The sequence below is a fragment of the Pinus tabuliformis genome, chromosome 3_2 (genome assembly GCF_031772625.1).
Source record: "Pinus tabuliformis cultivar Carrire ecotype Pingquan chromosome 3_2, CPIR1, whole genome shotgun sequence".
NCBI classification, from domain to species: Eukaryota; Viridiplantae; Streptophyta; class Pinopsida; order Pinales; family Pinaceae; genus Pinus; species Pinus tabuliformis.
In genome coordinates, this window is record NC_142302.1 from 1,210,638,121 (window position 1) to 1,210,661,021 (window position 22,901).

A 22,901-nucleotide genomic window follows, 5' to 3' on the forward strand; every position below is an offset into this window, starting at 1 on the left:
AAATGATACTTTTACAATGATTGTATGCAGTGCTTCCCACTTGCATGTGATGAACTTCTTATTGTTGTTCTACACCTTGATTGCTGCTCTTGTCATGCTACCCTTTCTCACTCTTCATAAAATTAGATTATGCATTGAGTCTTCTCTTGATGAATATATAATACTTGCAAAGACTCTTCAAAGAAATACCCATGACATGATAATAGAAAAACTTACCTCATCCTGCAAAACATATGTCAGTGCTAAAAATAAACAAAAAATTAGAATACAAATAAATTGATGCAATGAAGAGATGAGCATGCATATACAGAGGATGCTTACCAATAGCTTACCTCTACTACACCTTGCTCTTTGCTGCCCTAGAAAGTCTGGTTCTTTGCACCCCTTGACAACACTTGATCTAGTTTTTCTTGCCTTCTAGGAGCATGATATTTAATTTGATGTATCTCTACGATTTTAGATCCCAAACATGTGATCTTCGGTCCTATAGAAGCCCTATGAGTCTTATTTCTAATGCCACAGGGTTAACCCGATTTGGACTCTTCAAGACAAAGTTATGCCCAATCTCTTGCAATGACCTAATTATGGACTAGTTCAGTAGAGCGAACTATTATGATGTACCACGTGTCATTGTTTCCTCCTTCGTCTCTAAAATTGATAAACATAAACCTAAAGTCTGTGCATAGTTTGCCACTTTTTACAAAATTCCAATCCTCTACTCTAAGAGAGAGTTATGACGATTTTCCCAAGGTCACTTCTTTGAGATGAAATTCGGCAGCCTACAGAAACCCTAACTTCCATAGAACATATCTCCGAAAATATAGCAAACCAAGATCTGAAATTCGGTCATGACGTTCATCAGTATTGCATATCAAATGGGTTTTAACTTCAAAATCTAAGGCTACTCAGAAATGAAGTTATAGTGAAAATTCCACGATCCCTACATTTGGAGAACATATGAGATTTTGTTTTTATAGAGTTGAGAGGGGCTTCTACAGAGAATGTTGGAGGGCTTTTAGGAGCTTAAAAAATTATTAATTATTGACTATTCAATGAAAAAAATCCAATTATGAGTGCCATGCCACAACCCCATAGGGTATTAGCCCACTAACTGGGGTTACTAACTTCAAACATGAATATCTCTCAAACTGTGAAGAATTACTTGGTGTGCCATATATCAACAGAAACATCTCGACGAGTAGAATCTATCTAGAAGATCCTTGACTCAAAATAGGGTAAGTTTTCAAGTCAAAATTCCTTTGAAAGATCAGGGTAACCCCTGGTGCTGCTTGGGTTGACATTAATGACAACCTCAGATCATCTTTACATCAACAAAAGGGCCAGGTGCACACATGATCCTGAGTCACTTAAGCTAGTCTTACTCAGGGAGATCAGAGAAGATATCCTGGATACCCTAAACTAGCTATGAGGAGGGGACATCTACCAGATACCCTATGAAAATATCAAGACCATATTTAAGAACAATTCTAGGGAAGCCAAGAAAAAGGGTAGGGGTATTCAAATAGTGGCTAGCTCATCCTCTTCCAACACATCTATAAAAAGTGAAATTGGAAATATGTTGGAAGATTTTAAGAGTGAAATGCTGCAAATCCTTGCCCTATAGATGGACACTATGCAAATCAAGAGGAAGAAGGAGCAAGTAGAGAGAGCATTAGCCATATTCTTCCCAAGATGCACAAGGAGGCACCTTAGGAATGAATGTCCATTAAACCTAATAGAAATATGCTTTGTCTGTGAAGAAAACCACTCCACAGACAGGTGCCCTTCTCTACCTGGACTAAAAGTTGTGTATCAGGGAACTCAAGGGTTGACTAACCAAATCTGCTACATAAATCAAAGAAGGCCTCATGGGCGTCGACCATACCAGCAGGGCATGCAAGGGTCATCCTATGCATATTACAACCCTAACTAGAACACATCCATTCCCTCTTGGCCCCCCCCTACGCATCCCTCCTAGTCTACACATTCTCCCTGGTCTTTTTCACCCCAGTACCATTACCAACCAAGCAACAAGCCATTTCAGCCATATACACCTCCACAACCTCAGTGGAATGCACCACCCTAGGGGTGGAGGCCCCCATACAACAATTCTCTAGCTTTATTACATTCACCTCCTACTCAACCTCAACTTTTACACCCTGCTCCACCTGAACAACCTCATATGCCTACCCAACCAAACCCAAACCCAAACAATAGATAGACATAACAAGTCCACAGTGGAGAGACATCCTACCTTTTTTATGTTGTGGAGAGTTATCTTGGATAACTAACCTCCATCTCTACCTAAGGAGAGTGAGGAAGAAAGAGAGGAAAGTATGGCTAGAGTGAATCCACCACACTTTCCTAAAATATTAACTCATCCAATCCAGCCTACCCCGGAAGAGAATGAACTTTTGGGTGAATTGAAAATCTATGTGTCAAAATCCCACTTCTCCAAGCCATTAAGGATGTACCTATTTAAAACAAACTGATTAAAGAGAAGTGTTTCAAACATCCAAGGAGGCAAAAAAGAGACACCCCTACCATTAATGTCATTGGAAAACTATCCGACTTAATGTTGGCCCAGGTAATTTGCCCAAAGTATTTAGACCCTGGCACCATTAATGTAATGACTAAGGACACCATGCTCAAGCTAAATCTCCAAGGTTCATTAAGAAAGAGCATGATAGTCTTGCAGCTGGCGGACCAATCCACAATAGCCCCTAAGGGGATTGTTGAGGATGTGATGGTCTCCATTGACTCCCGGGAATACCCTGCAGACTTCTTAGTTCTCAAGGCTAAGACCAAATTTAATGGCTATCCTCTCATACTTGGGAGGCCTTGGTTAGCCATAGTCGATGCCTACATCAGTTGCAGAGCTGGAAACATGACTATAAAAAATGGGCATCTGTCCAAGCAATTGATCATGTACCCTCCTGCTCAGCCATCTTTATAACATGATTTACCTTTATGGATAGAAGAGGAGGAAGAATATGAATTCTACTACACCGAACTCTATACCCTAGAAACTGCCATGGGAGGAGGACAACCTAATCAATATGATTTGATTGAACACATCCTCCAAAATCCAACTCCCAACACCTTGTCTCTAGAGGAAGTAGTGAAGGAAACCAAGAACAACCATCAGATTGATCTATGCTTATCTGATTCAAGCCCTACTCGTGTCAAAACAATAGAGTTCATCCTTGAAAGAACATTGAAAATCAACCCCTGTCTTTCTGTACACCAGGAAGAAGAGTTATGTAATATCCTAAGAGAGAATTTGGATGCCTTTGCTTGGAATTACAAAGAAATGAAGGGAGTGCACCCCTCGGTGTGTACTCACCACATTTATATCAAAGAGCGTTGCAAACTAGTCTGACAACCCCAAAGGAGGATGAATCCAGCTCTCAAGGATATAGTCAAAGAAGAGTTGCAAAAGCTGATGGATGAAGGATTCATCTACCCTATCTCAGACAATGAGCTGTTGTCTCCTTTGTTGCGGGTTCTAAAGAAAAATGGAAAGTGGAGGATTTGTGTTGATTACAGAGAGTTAAACAAAGCAACAAAGAAGGACCATTTCCCTCTGCCTTTCATTGACCGAGTGTTAGATGGTCTGGTGGGGAAATTTTTTTTCTCTTTCTTAGATGGTTTCAGCAGGTACAATCAAATCCAAATCAGCCCAGAGGACTAGGATAAAACCACCTTCACCTATCCTTGGGGTACTTTTGTTTATAGTGTCCTTCCTTTTGGTTTATGCAATGCCCCTCCCACTTTCGAGAGTGCAGTCCTAAGTATCTTTGTCGAGCTAGGCCATGATGCAGTAAAAATTTATATGGATGAATTTACACCCTATGGGTGTGATTTCGAGGAGGCTCTCTCTAACCTAGGTAAGGTGCTAAACAAATGCATTGAAATGAAATTATCCCTTAGTCCTAAAAAATGTGAGTTCTTGATGACTGTAAGGACTATTCTAGGTCACTCAATATCCCAGGAAGGACTGCAGGTAGACCCAAATAAGATAGCCATCATCAAAAGGGTCCCGACTCCAAAAAAACAGAGGGATGTCAAAAGTTTTTTAGGCTTAGCCAGATACTATAGGAGATTTAAAAAATACTTCAGCAAGTTAGCTTCTCCTTTATTTGGGTTATTGGCCAAAGACTCGAAATTTTTATGGTCAAAAAGCTGTCAAGAAGCCTTGGACACCCTAGAAGACAAGTTGACTACTGCATCTATTCTCCGAGGCTCAAATTGGGCTCTTCCTTTTCATATACATGATGATGCCTCTCACAAAGCTATACGAGTAGCTCTAGGCAAGATAGATGACAAGCTACCTTATGCCATTTACTTCATCAGTAAGAATTTGTCGAAAGATGAGATGAAATACACAGTGACTGAAAAAGAGCTCCTAGTTGTTGTGCATTCATTGAATAAATTTAGGCATTACTTTACTCGTTACCAAATTTTTTTACATATTGGCCATGCTGCAATTAAATACTTGATGAATAAACCTGATGTCAATGCCCGGATTATTATATGGTTACTTTTATTGCAACAATTTGATTTAACTATTATCAATAAGCCTAGCAAGGAGAATGTTGTTGCAAATTTTTTATCCAGATTAACTTTACCTGTAGGGGGGAAGGAATGGTTGATAATCAGATACCAGATGAACATTTATTCACCATGTCAGTTTTGTCTCCATGGTTTGCTGACATAGCAAACTAATTGGTGTCTACACAGTTTCCACCAAACTTGTCGTCCGAAGAAAAGAGAAGGATCATGAGAAAGAGCACCCCATTCACTTGGATTGGGGGCAATCTCTTCAGGCTAGGTCGAGATCAGATTCTAAGAAGATGTGTCACTGAGGAGGAAGTCTTTGACATCCTCTTGGCCTATCATGATGGACCTTATGGAGGTCACTTTAAAGCCAAAATAATAGCATTCAAGGTATTGCAAGTTGGTTATTACTGGCCCACTCTTCACCAAGATGTGAGGAGGTATACTAGTAAGTGTGATCAGTGCCAAAGGATGGGGAAGCCTACCCCAAGGTATGAGATGCCTCTAAAACCTCAAGTGATTTTCAAGCCATTTGACAAGTGGGGCATGGATTTCATTGGGCCCATTAACCCTCCATCCAAACATAAGAAGTACATAATTATGTGCACTAACTATTTAACCAAGTGGGCTGAAGCCAAAGCCATCAAAGTAGCAACAAAAGAAAAGACGATTGAATTCTTAAGGAAAATTGTGTTTTATAACTTTGGGTACCCTAGAGGATTGGTCACTGATCAAGGGAGTCAATTTACATCTCACATGATTGAGAATTTGTCATGCTAGCACAAGATCAAGCGCATACCATCAACTACTTACGACCCATAGGTTAATGGGCAAGTGGAGGTAACCAAGAGAGCACTGGAAGGAATTTTGACCAAGGCAATTAGCAGCAGCAGAAGTGATTGGTTAGATAGATTAGTTGAGGCCACCTGGGCCTACAATACCACCTAGAAGACCACCACTGACTTCACCTCTTATGAGCTAGTATATGGGAGGAAAGCCTTGATGTCCATTGAATTTGAATAGAACACCTTAAGTATGGAAGCACAACTGGATCTGGATATCACTAGGGCGCAATAAGAAAAAATTCTCCAGCTGAATGGGTTATGTTATCACAAAACCAGTACTGAGGGCTGCAACTAAGCATGGTCTCATGTAACTATTTCAACCTATCTTTAGACCAAAGATTAGCCTCTTTGATCAGAGAGGGCTCTCTCAAAACTCTTGATAAAATCCTTCACACACTAGATGGCTAACTCTTTATTTACTTATGAAAACATAACTGGTTGGAAACACACCAAAAGATATCTCATTGGGCTATGGAGTCTATAATATCAAGTAGACAAGAAAAACACAGTGATCTCATAGAAATCAAGGCTCTTAGCATTACAAGTCAAACATATTCCACCACACATAGCTTGCTGTATACACAGGAAGTCAGAGCATATAATTATGAATTCTGATTGATTGCATACAACAAAACCATAAAATAACATAAGGTATAACACATCATCACTTCATTTGACCATGACAATCCTTCGAGAATCTTGAGAAGAGAATAACTCTGTTTTACTATTACTGTCAAAAAAGGTCTTACAGTGGCCCAAAACAACACACTTTTTCTATTAAGTATCCAACCTTTTTTACATCTAAGTTATTCCTATATATAGCCTATCAAAACACTGCTGTACGAGACTCCTCATCAAGCATGAAGGGAGCTCGGGCTTTTGACATAAATGACCTTAACAATAACATAAACAAACTAATTGATTACAAGAGATATGATGCTACGAAAACAGAGGATTCCATCATATTGGCACTTTAAGTCTTCTTCCTTGTATACCCTGCTGTGTCCTTGGAGCTTGCCACCTGTAGTATTGCAATAATAACCATATCCAAACTTAAAACAGATTCAATGTATATACAGCTCCGGATACTTGATGCATAGATGATTCAACAACCGAAAAGAAAATGAAGCCTATATTCTTGGTTGCTGCCTCCCCTCGGTGTTCATATATTAATGATCCATCTTTAAGCCATTTAAACCTTGGATAGTCCCGTGTGACTGAAGAGAACTCATAACCCAGCCATCCCACAACTGGACAAGTGTATCATTTAACACCTCAGCAGCTCTATCCAAACCCTAAAATTTCGGAGATAAAGTGACTTTTAGGCAAAAGACAAAACTTCGGCTTTTTCTTTGAATATTTACACCTGGCCTCCTTTTCAAAATATCTGACTGATCTTCTATAATCTCCATGCTGATATTAAACCATCTCTTTAAATATATGCTGACCTCAGCATTCCAACTCAAGCTTTAAACCTAACCAGTCATCTACAGCAGTTTCGTAGCGCGCTACGAAACTGCTGTAGGTCATCAAAATTAAATATATGAACCTCAAAACAACAATATTTCAAATCTATGATTCCTTTAGTCTTTCCATACAGGTGTGAAGACATAAAAAAGTCTCAAAAAAGTCTTCAAGACTCTTCAAAAACTTATAGACAATTATCATATACATGGACTATAATTTCTAGTGATAACAGGTTAGATGAATTTAGGACGCAGACCCTCCTGCACATAGAGGTGACTCAAGTTCAAAGGGAAATTCAGCATGACAAGAATATAAATGATAAACAGTCCCAAGAAGGTGGTTGGGCTTTCTTGTATGATTCCCAGTACAAGGATTTTAAAGTTCAGTTAAGGACTACATGGTTAGGGCCTTATGTAATAGAAAAGTGTCATGATAATGGTCCTATGTAGATAAGAGCCATTGATCCAGAGGCTATCCCTTTGCTTGTAAATGGTTATAGATTAAAGATCTACAAAAAGCCCTTGTCAAAGAAAGAATTCATCAATTGGATTAGCAAGATAGTGATGGTGGTGGAGAAAGTCTAAGCTTCCACCCCACCAAGTCCCTGAAGAAAAAAAAATAAAAAATAATGAGACTTAGGTGAAAACCTTCATGAGGCACCTGAGTCCCACTGTTGGGTTGAAAATATCTTGAGGCGGCCCAAGGGTGTTTTATAAAAAAAAGGAGGAAAAATAAAAAGATCTATGGGTGAAAGTATCTTTGGAAGCACATAGGGTAGGTAACTAGGATGAAAACCTCCTTAGAGGCAGACTAGTTGTTTTACGAAAGAAAAAAACAGAAAAAATAGAAAATATACAAATGATGGAAATTAAGTTTTGCAGCTCAGCAACATGAGGATGAGCACAACATAAGAAGGATAGCAAGACCTAGAAGAGCCATGTTTTAATCCACCCATCTCATATCTTCCACTATTCACCTAGTCTTCCACTTTTAAAACCCTCTAGCTCATCTCACCCAAACTTTGTGTTTTCTACAGGATTCCCTATAATCCTACAGGAGCTTCTTGTACGAATGACAGTGATCGTGAAAACAACGAGGATGGAAGTCTGAGAGCAAGGTGATGACACCAGCCTGTGCCTGGATGGAAAATCATTTACTCCACCACACCATAGTGTTCCTTTCATCACCATGTCACCCCTGTATTCATCAAAGAAATCAATTCAAAAAATCGGGATTACAAAAGAAAAACAAATAGAAGAGAGAGAGAAGAGGGAAAGAGGAACCATACTCATAGGCAACATATCACATCTACCATTCCCTACCATCCTTCTCTACTCATTTCAACATCCCTTATGCTTCAGAGATGAGAAAATTATGAAAGTTAGGGGAGAGGTAGCTACAGGACATCCTATAGGAATCTTGTAGGAAATCCTGTAGCGGCCTATCGCACAAAGAAAACCACATAGTTTGCATCCACCTTTAGAACAAGGACTCCAAGAATGAAGAATCTCCTCTAGAGCCCAGCAACAGAATGAATATCACCAGCATCACTCTCCAGCACCTACACATCAAACAAAACAAGTATCAAAACAGGCAAATACACAAAAAAATATGCAGCAAAAACACAACAAAGAGGCATCACTCTCCAGCATGCATCATCAATGAAGCACCTTACCTGCAGGTATGTCATCTTACTCATGCTCTCTCATTAGTACGATATGATCAAAACTGTAGGATTATGAGAGAGGTTATTTTATAAGTAAAGGTGGCCAATTAACTTGACCAACTTCGTCCAGTCAACGAGAAGAAAACAGTTAGACCACTCCAGATGTGGAAAAGTCAAATCAAGAGCAAAAGGGAATAAATCCAAAAATGGTTAAGTTATGGAGGAAAGGAGTGGGGGGTGATTACGAGGTAAGGTATAATGATGGACTCATAGTCGAACCAAGGGTCCAAAAGGCGGTGCTTATACTTGGACAGCGAGCACACCACCCCACATGATCATCCATATATTGAAATAAAACACTAATTCACATACAAAGAAAGCAAAAGAAACGTCAAGAATTCATCGAACAAAGAGGTTTCTCTTGGCATTCCTGAAGCAGCACCTACATGAAAGAGTGAGCATCTACAACGCAGGAAACCTACACGATAAAGAGGAATCAACCTACAGTGTTATTAGTGCGCACTAAGGGACATGAAATCAGAGTTATCTTAACAAGAATGTGGAAAACTAAGGTCAAAGCCATACCCTCCATGTTTTCCATTTGAAAGGAAAAATAAAATCCTCATTTTGGGTAGGAAATTGCAATGCATCTTAAGATAGGACAAGTGTATTACGTGTCACTCATAGTTAACATTCAAAACTCCCTCACCTACCAAAATTCTTCGATTGTATCCACACAAGCCTCTATAATTACTAGGGAGAGATGACGGGAGGTTTCAACAAGAAAGAACCCACAAACAAATTAAGGATCAACCAGCATCCTCCTATGGTGGAAATTTTCACAATGCATCATTGGATGGGGTTCTTTGAGAGGATGAGAGGATACGATGAGGATGTGGCCAGAGAATTTCCCCCCTCACTCATACCCCTCACTAGGACCAATTCCACTGTTGTGGTGGAAGGTTTAACAGTAGTAATTACCCTTGAAGTTATATGCAGAATCACTACACTACCTTTAGGGTTACCATGGAGAAAATAAGACAAGGGTAACATCACCCTTGCAAATAAAAACATCTTTATAGAAGGAGAAGAGCCAATGGAAGACAAAAATGGGGTGAGAAGGGAGAGAATTCCATACCCTTGGAGTTAAGACAATTACCACCTCATTAAATACATCTCATGTGAAGGGAGATACAGTGTAGTGTATGGATACCACTTTAGACTCTTCCAAGAACTGAGATTTGGAGAGAACACACCTCCTAAAAATAGATTGAGTATACCCTATTTTCTTCTACAATCAATGATAGACATGAGCATCAAAGTGTAGGAGGGAAAACATCAATAACTAGCCCATGAAGCGTTGATCAAACTCATCCTTGAAGATGCTATACAAAACTTAAGACTCCCTATCACATGGACAACCTTTATAGACATGCAGGCAGAAGGAGAAATTCAAGCTATTGAATATGACAGAAGCCCTACTACTAGTGAGGGAGAAGAAGAAACAAAAGAGGAGAAAGGAGAAGAACAAAGGAGGATACTGAACAAGAAATAGAGGAGGAAACAAAAGAAGAAACATATGAACAAAGTGAATAAATAGAAGAAAAAGAAGAGGAAGGTGGAGACAAAGAAGAGGATGAGAAAGAAAATGGAAAAGAGGAAACATGACAGAGGTCTACAACTCAAGACAGAGAGGAAGAAGGATCACCAAGGGTATCCCTAGAGCCTACAGAGGAAAAGGCAGCAGCTACTCTCACTGCCCAAAGTACACCTGTCAAATCAAAGGGGAAGAGGCAAAGACAAATCCCATTGTACTTCAGGACAAGAAAGAGCACTAGGATTAGACAAGGAAGACCTCAAACCCCCACCAAAACTTCAATTTTCATTGAGGATTCACCAAAGCAACAAGAGAAGGAAACCCCTCTAAAGGAAAATGAAGGAGAAGGATTATCAAAACACGCCTCTCCCAAGTCTCCAGTTACCTATATTAGGAGGCCTATCACAAGGTCAGTGTCATCAAAGGGAAAGGGTCTCCTACAGGAGACACAAAGCATCCTACATGAAACTCTGTCAAACCTACAAGAAACACAGAAAAGAGACCAGGAAGGAATGACTGAACAAGAAACAAAGGGAGAAGGCCAAGAACTGGAAGAACCTAGCCCACAGCCAAACCTCAGCTCCTACTATAGGTTCATTGAAGGAGGAAGGGTGATGCCATAGATTTTTTTCATTCCCCTATTCTTTCAACTTGAAAAAGAAAGGGCCAGGACATACAGGTGGATGCAAATCGCCAAATCAAAAGGGGTAGAGGATATAGGCCACATGGAGGAGAAATTGGAAGAGGTGGGCAAAGAACTGAGCAACATAAGGGATAGAGAAGCAATGATGAAAGCTTAGTTGGAGACTGAGAACACATGGCTAAGAAGACAGGTACAAGAAATTGAAAGCCAATTGGCAACTATGGCCAGTTTGTCCATGGAGGCAATCCAGTGTAGGATGCCAACAAAGTATTATGCCTTGTACCTCAAGGAGTAATGGCTAAAATTCCAAATAAAGACCCTAGAAAAGGGAGGAACTATGCCCTTCCAAGACTATAGACAATTCATTAATCTCTGTGATCAAAGCATCTTGGAAGACAGAGCAAAAATATCTGAGTTTTACTACACAATTTAGCCTTGATGAATTTAAATGTGTCGGACCCAAATCCCAAGCTAGGGGAATTTCAATTGATGGTCTTAGCATCATGGATGAATCATGAGGAGGCAAGAGCTACATATATGAAAAAGGTAATGGCAAAAGAAGAGAGAAAACCCCTTATGATTAGAGGAGAACAATCTAACCCAATGGTTGTCATCAACACCCACAACCTCATTGTAAATGATCCCAAGCTTACACAAAGGTACCTTGCTATACAAGAACAGGCAGTCACACACTTGGAAGAAATGTTCAAATTGTTAGGAGATTACAACATGCAAGCTTGCCAAAGGAGATGGAACACCTTTCCTTATAGCCTAAAAATAAGCGAATATGATTCTCCTGACAGAATGAGAGAGGCACTAAATAGAATCCCCATGTATAAGCTATCTCTATAAAGACTCAAAGTCAAATGGATTGGCTTAAGGCTCAGTCCACCATTGCTTTTGGGAATGCTGGAAGGAAGGAAGGAAGAAGAAGAAAGAAATCAGTGGGAAGAGATAGAGAGGAAGGCAAGATTTTATTCACAGGAAGAAGAGACTACAACAGAAGCATGGGATGTCAGGGAAGCGAAATGAAAGACATGGACATAGACTGAGAGGCTTATCATTGGGTAAATATATGGACCTTAATACACCTCCAATCTTATTAAAATCAATTCTTCTCATAATTCCTTACATGTTTTACTTATATTTTGCTTAGTGAGATGAGTAAAAGGAAGATGTTATGTCTAGTGGTTTAATGTGCATTGATTGTAGGATTTTGAGAGAAAATTTTGGCAAATCATGGCTAATTAAGGTGCAGGAAATCGAATGAGACAAGAAGGAGAGATTATAGGAAATGGATCTTCCTCGTTAAATCCTCACTCATTCAAAGATCCCTTAATCAAATCACACTGGCTCGGAGTTGCAGGTAGCTGAGTCATGAGGATCATTGGCAGTTGACCTAGTGATAGTTAAGAACCAGTTTATCTTGAGATTGGGAGTCAAGCCTCCCTATATTTAAGGAGATTGTTGGAAACTTTAGTTGTATAAATAAGGAGGCTTAGAGCCTCATTAGGATTCAGATTTGTTATGGAAGATAACTAAGAACTTTTTAGTTGAGGGATTGTGACAAAACACTGTTATGTATTTTTTTGATATGTTAATGAAGATGAGCATTCACTTGATCCAGCACTGAGTTGATTCAGTGGGCTGAAGATCTTGGATTAGGGCCCAATACTTGTATGCTTAGGTTACTTCATAGATTACTTGTTGAATTGATTTTGACATTGCTACATTACAAGTATTGGTGAATTTGATTAGTTTGCTTCCATATGTTCATGGCTTTAAAAATAGATTTAGAAAGATAAAAAAATACCCAAAAGGCTGATAATAGGTGGATCTTGCCTCGTTCCTCCCTTCAGGGACCATGGTTTAAGGGAAAGCTCGTATTCAGCCCAAAAAGATAGAATTCTGGTTTCTTATGAAATTTAGGGTTTTTCAGTTAATTAGGTCTGCATCTTTCAATTTTCAAAGATAGATTGCAGTTGTCATTTCTTATATCTTAGGATTTGTATTAGATTTCCTGGTGTTTTCAAAGTAGGTTGCAAGTATTTCCATGCATGAACTAGGAAAATGAATAATGAAATTATGTTTTCTTATGTTGTTGGGAACCTTTCCTGTTTTGACATGATTTATGGGTAAATTCCAACAATGATGTCTATATTTTAGGAGTTCCAATAGTGTAGGAAGACGTCATATAAGCAACCTCATGCTAACCTCACCCATCCATGATCACCAAAAGCCACTAAGTCCATAATCTAAGTGATGATTTCATAAGGACAACTTTCCATGCTTGTGGACCTAATCCAACCATCATACAAACATTGGTTTGAGTTCTGAGGGAGTCCTAACCACTTCCTTGCATTATTCCTTTCATCACTCACCTTCCCTAATCCTTATACCATTGTTGAAATCACTCCTCATGCTTTCAGCCTATTCTTGTAGGAATACAAGGGACCCTGTAGGTGATTTAAGACATCCTGTAAACATCCTGTAGGATGACGTGTGGTGGCTTGGTTTGAGGCTGATCTGTGAGAAATGCATCACGAAAGATAGGAGAAGAGCCATGTCTGCTTCCCAAGCCATATGACCCATCACAACCATCTCTCTCCACATCTAACCCACCTGCCATACAATCAAGAAGAATTAGCATTCATGTTTTTACAAAAAGACAAAAAGAAAAGGGTTGTTATGCTTATTCATATGCACAACAATTGAGTGTTTGATTAGATCAGATTGCATGCTTAGGTTAGTTAGGGTTTCACATGTGTTAGCTTAGAATTCTTCTGAAGAAAGGTATCCTAAAAAATATCTATATGAGTGGTGTGTTTTGAGCATCTATTTCATTGTTTCTTTACTATAGTAGCTAGCATTTCAATTCTCTCAATTAGGATAAAATTCTCCTTTCTCAATTGGTAATCAAACTTCTTCTAAATCAATAGAAGGCTTGTTTAAGAAACCCTAGTGGTCTATCACCCAACTCAGCAGTGACAAAAGAGTGGACCCATTGCATCTATTTGTGTATACAACAATATCACCTCCATGTTTGTATCAACCCTGTAAAGTTGGTAGCCCCAGGAGTTGTAGCATTCTTGCTACAATACTGGTGTTGATCATCTCTATCTCCCACGATCTCTATCTCCCATTGTCTCTCTATCTCAAGCCCTAAACATACATATTCTCTCTCCATATCTATCTATCTATCTATCTCCCTCCCTCTTCCTCTCCCTCTTTCTCTCTCCCTCGCTCTTTCTCTCTCTATCTCTCTCTCTCTCTCCATATATAGCTCTCTTCCGCCCTTCCTCTCTTTGCCTCTCTCTTCTTTACTCCCTCCACCCTACATATATATCTCTATCTCCCCTTGTCTCTCCTTCTCATCTCCAAAACATACACACTCTCTCTCCATATCTATCTATCTCTCTCTCCCTCCCTCTTCCTCTCCTTCTCTCTCTTCCCCTTCTCTCTCTCTCTCTCTCTCTTCCCTTTGTCTCCCTCTCCCTCTCTCTCTCCTTCTCTCTCTTTTTATCTTCCCTATTACTCTCCTCTAGACTCCCTCACCAGCTCTCCATCTCTCCCTTGTCACTCCCTCTCCACCTTTCTCTCTATATGTCTTTTTCTCCTTCCAACTCATCTTTGTGTCCCTTTCTCTCCTCTCTCTCAAGCATTCTCACTCTTCCTTCCTCTCTCTCCCTTCCTCTCTCTCCCTTCCTCTCCCACTTCTCTTTGTCTATCCCCCCATTACACACACTCTCTCTCTCCCCATCCAACTCTATTACTATCTCATTGGCTCCATCTTTCTCGCTCTCCCCCTCTCTCTGCCCTCCATTATGCATATCTATGTCTCCCTGTATCTCTCTTCCCCTTATTTCCCTATCTCTATCCTCTCCTTTTCTCTCTCTACCCTCATCTCCTCTCTCCCTCATTTTATCTTCATCTCTCCCTTGTCAGTCCCTCTCTCTCTCGAGCTCTATCTCTCAATGTCTTTGTTCTTCCCACCCTCTTTTCTCGTCTCCAAATCCATCTCTCTCCCTCCCTCTCTCCTCATCTATCCCCCTCCTCTCTCTCTCTCGGTCTCTCTAACCTCTATTTCTCTCTCCCCCACTCTATTCCCCCTCCATCTCACTCTGTCTAGTAAATAGGATCCCATTGGATTGTATTTAAGAAGGTATCTAAATTAAAAAATAACATAATTGGTTATAAAATATTAAACCTATATTTTTAATCAATCGTGTCAAAGAAAATACAATAATAAAAAACTTAAAAGAATCATGCATTATATTTCCTCTATCATTGTGAGTCACTTTGCTTTCTCTCTTCCCTTGGATCCTTGGTCAAGATGCATCTATCATGGTTGTCTGCAATATTATTTATATTATATAAATTTCACATATGTATATATAAATGTATTCTCATTTTTCATTTATTAAAACCTCAATTTAATCTCAATGGGAATATTTTTAGTAGTCGTGAGGATGGAGGATTTAGATATACCACAAAAGTAATTGTAACCTTTTTTATTATAGATTTAATTTAAAAATGTTACAAAATTAAATTAAAATAAAGTATTTGCAAATTATTTTGATTTTGAAATAAGTTATGGTTTTTTGGCATGTGGTATTGATAAGCCATGGTATTGGCTCATGGTATTGTAAAAGAATAATTAAAATACTAGATCCATAACATAATAATCAAAAGCCTAGATGGCCCATGGTATTCATAAATCATCCTATTAGCCCATGGTATTATGATTTTCTTCCCTCCTCTCCCTCCCTCTCTCTATCTTCCTCTTCTAGCTATTAGCCCATGAAATTGTAAAAAAACTTATTTCAAAGTTAATAATATCCATGGTAAATATTCATGATTAAAAATGTTGTTATATTATAAATATTAAATTTTTATCCGCTTATTAATTAAATTTAAAGATAATTACGGAATCATTATTTTAATTTATACAATAAAAAAGATGTTAATTTATAAGTACTATTCATGTGTTATATATTTTAATGTGATATGTATAATATATTTTATTTTATCTAAAAAATTGTTCAAAAAACACAAAAAAACACAATTATAATATAAAAAGAATAAATTTAAAAAATATCTCACATCTCACACTACCTTATCTCACATCTCATGTCTACACATATACCTATACTTAATTATACTACCCCTCTCGAGACAATTATATTTATTTCTGTCGCAATGTTTTGAATCCTAACAAAGAGATTTATAATACAAAATTTTGGGGAGAGAATAACTCCACAAGTTAGGAATTCATCTTAAGAAGTACACATTTATTAAGGTTATGGTGCACTTTCAAAAAACCTACTTAGTGCAATAATTCCTTCTACAAAAGCTTTTTCAAGAATATTTTGTTTTGGGATTTTATTTTCGAGTAAACTTGTTCATATCTTCCGTCAGTGTGTTTTTGTTTTTCCATAATACTGTAAGCCTCAAGAGAAGGTGTTAAACTAGCATTTGCACCTTATGTTGCAAAGGAAATGCCGTAAGGCATAGAGTGGTGAAGCATAGCATAGAGTGGGGAAGGATAGGGACATGTGAATGGACATTGTTGAAGGCAAGGGTGGATGATAATGATTTACAATTGCAACAGTTAGTTATGTGTATTCTGAAAATGAATATTTTGTAAATAATAATACTTTGTGAAAGAATAGCGACATGTGAATGGACATTGTTGAAAGAAAGGGTGGATGATAATGAGTTAGAGTTGAAAGTATTACTTATGTGTATTTTGAATATGGATATTTTTTAAATAATAGTAGTGTGTGGAAAAATAGCAACATGTGAATGGACGTTTTTGAAAGCTAGGGTGGATGATAATAAGTTATACTTGAAATGATTAGTTATGTGTATTCAAATATGGCTATTTGGTAAATAATAGTAATGTCATGTAGAGGTTATTCATTATCCATGTAGTTGTTTTTGTTTATGTGAACATGTTTTTGTACATTATTTTAAGGTTTTTTTTTTTTTTTTTTTGAGATGTAATTTTTCCATATGCTACTTATTTATGGTGTTATTAGAAAATACTATTATATTGTAATGGAAGAGGTGAAAGAAACGATACGACATTGTGAACAATATCATGGTCGTCGTTCCATATTTGAAAATGCATGAAAAATTGTTGGAGCCATCATGATAATAATAAAAATTCCAGCATGATTTTGAAAAAATTTAACTAAATTTTTTGAAAAAGTGGATTATAGTTGTCAAGTTCTAGAATTTTGAGTGCCTTAATTTTGCACAGAAAATGATAGAAATTACACCGTAATTTTGAAAAAATCCAGCTAATGTTTTTGAAATTGTCAATTACAGCAGTCAAGCTTTAGTGTTTTGGGTACCCAGGCATTCATGATGGATGCTAAATCCATTTCCGCCATCCAAAAACAATTTAAACACTCCCACAGTCAAATTTCAGAATTTGTCATCCAGACAAAATTATGACCTCTTTTGATAAGACTGGAAAAAAATGGTCTACCTTTGTGTGGGAAACATGATTGAACATCAAAGTTTCAAACGAATGCGTACACGCATAGAGGATTATTATGGAATATTCCTCCTTCAGGGAATCATAATATAAGCCATGAGGATATTAAATGTCCTTAAAAACTAAAGCACAGAACTTGGGAGCTTCAAGACCCAGGAATGGAATTTGGTATTTGGTAACATTTTACAAGGGAAACATGACTGAACATCAAAGTTTCAAACGAATGCATACATGCATAGAGGATTATTATGGAAGATTCCTTCTTCAGGGAATAGTAATATAAGGCATGAGGATATTAAATGTCCTTAAAAACTACAACACAGAACTTGGGAGCTTCAAGACCTAGGAATGGAATTTGGTAACATTTTTAAATGGAGTTTCTAATACGAACTAACAGGAATCACCCACAAGCTTTCAAGTTCATGGCCCCTAAATTTTTGCATTCTTGATAATGTTTTCTCACTATTTCAATGTTAATCTCATGATGCTTCCAAAAAAAATTACAAAACAATTTTATAAGTTTTAATTTCTATCTATAAAATAGCTACTCCATCACGAAGAACAGAGATTATTGCTACTCCATCATTAAGAATAGAGAACTTGCGAGCTTCGAGACCCAGGAATGGAATTTGGTAACATTTTAAATCAAGTTTCCAATACAAGCTTTCTTAATCTGACAGAATCACCTACAAGCTTTCAAGTTCATGGGCCCTAAATTTTTGCATTCTTGATGATGTTTTCTCACTGTTTCAATGTCAATTTCATGATGCTTCAAAAAAACTATAAAACAGTTTTAAAGTGTTAGTTTTTATCTATAAATTAGCTACTTCATCATGGAGAATACACATTTGTTAGGTATTATTTGGCATTTCATATCATGTTGTATTATGAGTCATTGTGTATGTACAGCAACATTGTGAATCTAGTGTGAGGAGGACCAAGGTGTATTTAGTAGTCACAATTGATTGAGGGATGAGGCACATTGAAGAGTCATAGATAAGAGAGATGCATTGAAGAGAATTTTGGTAGTACATCATGAGAAACTGTGTGAGGCATTTTGCCACCATTTGGTCATCTCAATATATTTGTTACTTTCTGAAACTAGCATTTGCCAAGTATGCTTATCCACTAAAGTTTGTTATGTGATTCACTGTAGTGTTGTAAGTTACACTACATGGTTTCTTAAATTCTGTTGTGGTTTTACTAATTGCCTATATGGTTTGCTAAAGCCAAAATATTATAGCTTATGACATGACGTGTGAAGTTTACTTTCCAGGCTTTAGATATAGAAGAGTTTTGTTACTTGTTAATTGTTGAATAGTTGGGTATACTAACATGTGAAGTTTACTTTCCAGGCTTTAGTTATAGAAAACAGTAGCTGAGTTTTGTTACTTGTAACTTGTTGAATAGTTGAGTATACTAACATAGTAAACTCTGATATACTATAGTATATACCATATTGCATTTCCAACATATAGGAGGCATTTGATTGAAATAAAATTTAAATACTAAAATCTAAAGCATTCCTAGGAGACAAAATAGTTCAGAAATAGCCCACATTTTGATTGAAATAATAAGTAGAGTATACACATTTATAAGAAGCATAACATTCCAATATTGGCATTACATTTCAGTCAGTTTTGAATTTAACCAAATATACGTGGTTTTTATTCCTCTTTCATGAATGTATCTGAACATTAGTAAGTAATACCTTCAAACAACATATGAATGTAAACTGAACATTGGTAACTAATACCTTTAAACAGAGTATGAATATAATCTAAACATTGGCGAGTAATACCTTCAAACAGTGTATGAATGTAATCTGAACATTGGTAAGTAATACCTTCAAACGTTTTATAAATTTAAATATGATATATATCAATGCACCACTCACTATAAGATGTATTGTGATTTAGAATATTTTTTCATAATTATTTAATTTATAGTATTGCCACTCCCAACCTGACGTTTCTTGTAAATTTGGAAGGAAATTTTCTATTCTAAACCCTCATATACACATTCCCAATGTTCCTGCATTTTAGATGCTTGTATTCTAGATACTTGTGCAATGTGAAGAAACTTTGATGTTATAAACAATCATATCCACCTTCCGAATGTTGCGGCATTCTAGATGCTTGTGCAATGTAGCTATTATTTTATAACAACAATATTTCAAAGTACCATTTGGCACTACCAAGAGTGTCTAAGAGTACAAAAATAAAAAGGCCATCACATTCCCCTTGCAAGAATGTCTAAAGGGTACAAAAATTAAAAAGCTATCATAGCCCATACAGTGCACAAAATATTGAGCAAACGTATGACAAATTTAGATGAATATATTATTGTAAGTGCTAGTATGTGGTTGGGCACATCATCATTTAGAATGAAGAAACAAACGACATAGAAAAAAGAGTCAGCATCTGTCTTAGTTCCCAAGGTTGAAGTTCAACAAATTAGATGTGTAGCCAGCTCATTGAAATAGGATTTAAGTTTGGAACTCATAATTTTAAGCCAAGTTCCCCAATTTGAAATAAGCAGCCACCTTCAACATGCACATAAATTCTATGGTGCACTAGGCAAGATTACATGAAAAATGTGTATGTATTCAGAATAATTGATGATATAGCTGTGAGTTGTTCTCAATGGTGATAGTTAGCAACATTTCATTGTATTATTCCCATACAAGGGGAGGCCACACTTGTTGCCGAGTTAATAAAAAATTTGCTGATATAATCACCTTACTTACAATGACAATAACCACTCTTACACTAGTAGCACATCAAATCATATCTAAACACCAGTACACAAGAAGTTTATTATATCAGAGTAAATGTAACCCACATGTCTAATTCAATTAGATGTGTAGCCAACTCATTGAAATAGGATTTAAGTTTGGAACTCATAATTTTAAGCCAAGTTCCCTAATTTGAAATAAGCAGCCACCTTCAACATGCAGATAAATTCTGTGGTGAGCTGGGCAAGATTACAAGAAAAATGTGTATGTATTAAGAATAAATGATCATATAGCTGTGGGTTGTTCTCAATGGTGATAGTCAGCAACATTTCATTGTATTATTCCAATACAAGGGGAGGCCACACTTGCTGCCGAGTTAATAAAAAATTTGCTGATATAATCACCTTACTTACAATGACAATAACCACTCTTACACTAGTAGCACATCAAATCATATCTAAACACCAGTACACAAGAAGTTTATTATATCAGAGTAAATGTAACCCGCATGTCTAATTCAACTCCATTACCAGTAGTTCATTCTATCAATTTGTGATGCTTATATGACATATATTGTCTAAAATGATGCAAGAATAAATGTTCAATGCAGTACTGCAAGCCTCCTGGTCTGGTTGAACTCATTCTGTCAATTTGTGATTCTTATATAACATATAGTCTTTAAGGAAGCAACCAAGAAAACTTTAGTACAGTCCCATAAGCCTCATGCCTTAATTGACATTCCATTCATTTACATTCCAAGGAAAATTGTAAAGCTATAACTAAAATTGTAAGTTGGTTTGGATGGCCTAAGACCCGACACATCAAATCAGCAAAGGTAATTACTAAAATTCAGGTTATAAAGTCCCAAAGCCATTGGCATTGCTCCACTATGAAAATTATTGATCTCAGTGAAACCACATATTTATGATACAAAGAAAGTGTAGATACAATATGATCTTTTGATGATAAGCCTTCAGCTAAAGGGCAAAGTGTCAACACATCCTTAGCCTCAGATATCTCTAAATATAATGGACACAATAAGATTTAGAACATGACATTCACTAAACTCGTACTTTGAAACCAATTTCAAAGTATTCTCAGTTATTAACTTGCATATCTACAAGCATACAGTGCAACAGGGTAAGTATAAATAAGGCAGGCCATAGCAGAAAAGGTCTGAAGCTGATGTAGCTTCTCCTGGTTACAGAGCCTCTCTTCACTTTGTCTGTTGTATGATAAGCACATCTAGAAAAGCTAGCAAATTGATCAATTGGAAGTCAAATAGTTACGTTGGCACACCTGGCACCCCAAGATGATACTTGACCCACATCTCTAACATTAGCTCTCTGCTTTAAATTGTAGAGCTGGTCTTCCCATCTCGGTCTCCATTATTCTTTTGCAAGTTCCTTCCAGAGGACAAGTAAAATAGTCAAAACAAAATAGCAAGCATTTTATGTGTCAGCCACACATTTATCATGCTAAAGAAATCCTTGGTTATCACATTATACGAGTCATGGATCACAACACAATACCAAACAACACCCATGTCATGACATGCATAAAAAAGAGGTGAATGAAGTTTTCCAGTCATTGTTTATAATACAAACCTAACATAAGATAGTTCCAGATTTTGAGATCCAAAGATACACAAATTCAACATCAAACTAAGCCTCACCAAACAAATATTTCAAATGCAATCCAGCATACCATTACATTTCCTCGAAGAGCTATTTAATCCTAATCCACATCCGAAACCATTAACAACTCACAACCAGTGCAACATAAATGTTTGCCAAATCATGGAAATACATGTAAACAAAGAAAACTACTATGCTAGGCATACTAAGCAACCTGGAGTGCTTTGATTTTTGTTCACCTTAAAACTGTTAGCAGTTTGACGAAGTGTATTCAAAACAATAGAATGAAGATGTTTGAACAATACAAATTGTGTCTATTTCCATACAGATCAAACTCTATGAAATTGACACAAGCAGAGTCACAAATGCTTTGCTAAACAGAATGCAGTCTTCACCAATTAAAAACCAATGTAGCTATAGACCCCAAAATTGGCTCCCCTGAAATAGAGATTTCCACTAAAGATCATTATGAAGGGCTGCAGGCCCAGAAAAAAAACCATCTACAACACTAATATGATTTCACTTACTATCATATGCCTGCAACTCTTTCAAAGATACCAACGTTTCAATACCTGGCAGCTCCTCTACATTTTTGCACCGACTAATGTCCAACGCTTGAAGTTTTGGAAGACCAGAAAGCCCTACTATTTTCCTTAAGTTAGAGCAATTAGTCAATTCTAGTTTTATTAGTTTTTGGCAATGTTCTGAGCTCCACTAGATGACTACAAAACCTGAGGGAGACATATTTAAGGATGGGGTAGATACCTGTGGCAAATGATACCTCTGATAATTTCATGTTATAAACTTCTAAGACTTGCAGCCGAGGCATGCTGTTGTCATTGGGAGATTCTAAATTATTCAATGTTTTCAACCGGCAACTCAATACTCTAAACTCAGTCAACTGAGTCAACAGTCGAATAGTCACCGGCAAATGTTTCAATTCACTGCAATTCTCGAGCCTCAATTCCTTTAAGATATTCAAGTGACCAAGTGAAAGTGGTAGACTGTCTAGCGAAGGGCGCCCTGTTTCTAAAACTTCTAAATCGCCCAAGTCTCCAATTTCATTTGGAAATTCTTTTATGTTTTTACCCCTAAGATCTAATTTTTTTAAGTACTTTTGATATGCTATTTGCGGAGGTAATATTTCAATGTTCTTACAATAGGAAACATCTAAACATTCAAGTGTGCTGATGTTTCCCAGAGTTTCGCTAGAGACGGTTAACTTATAGCACCAACTCAAATCA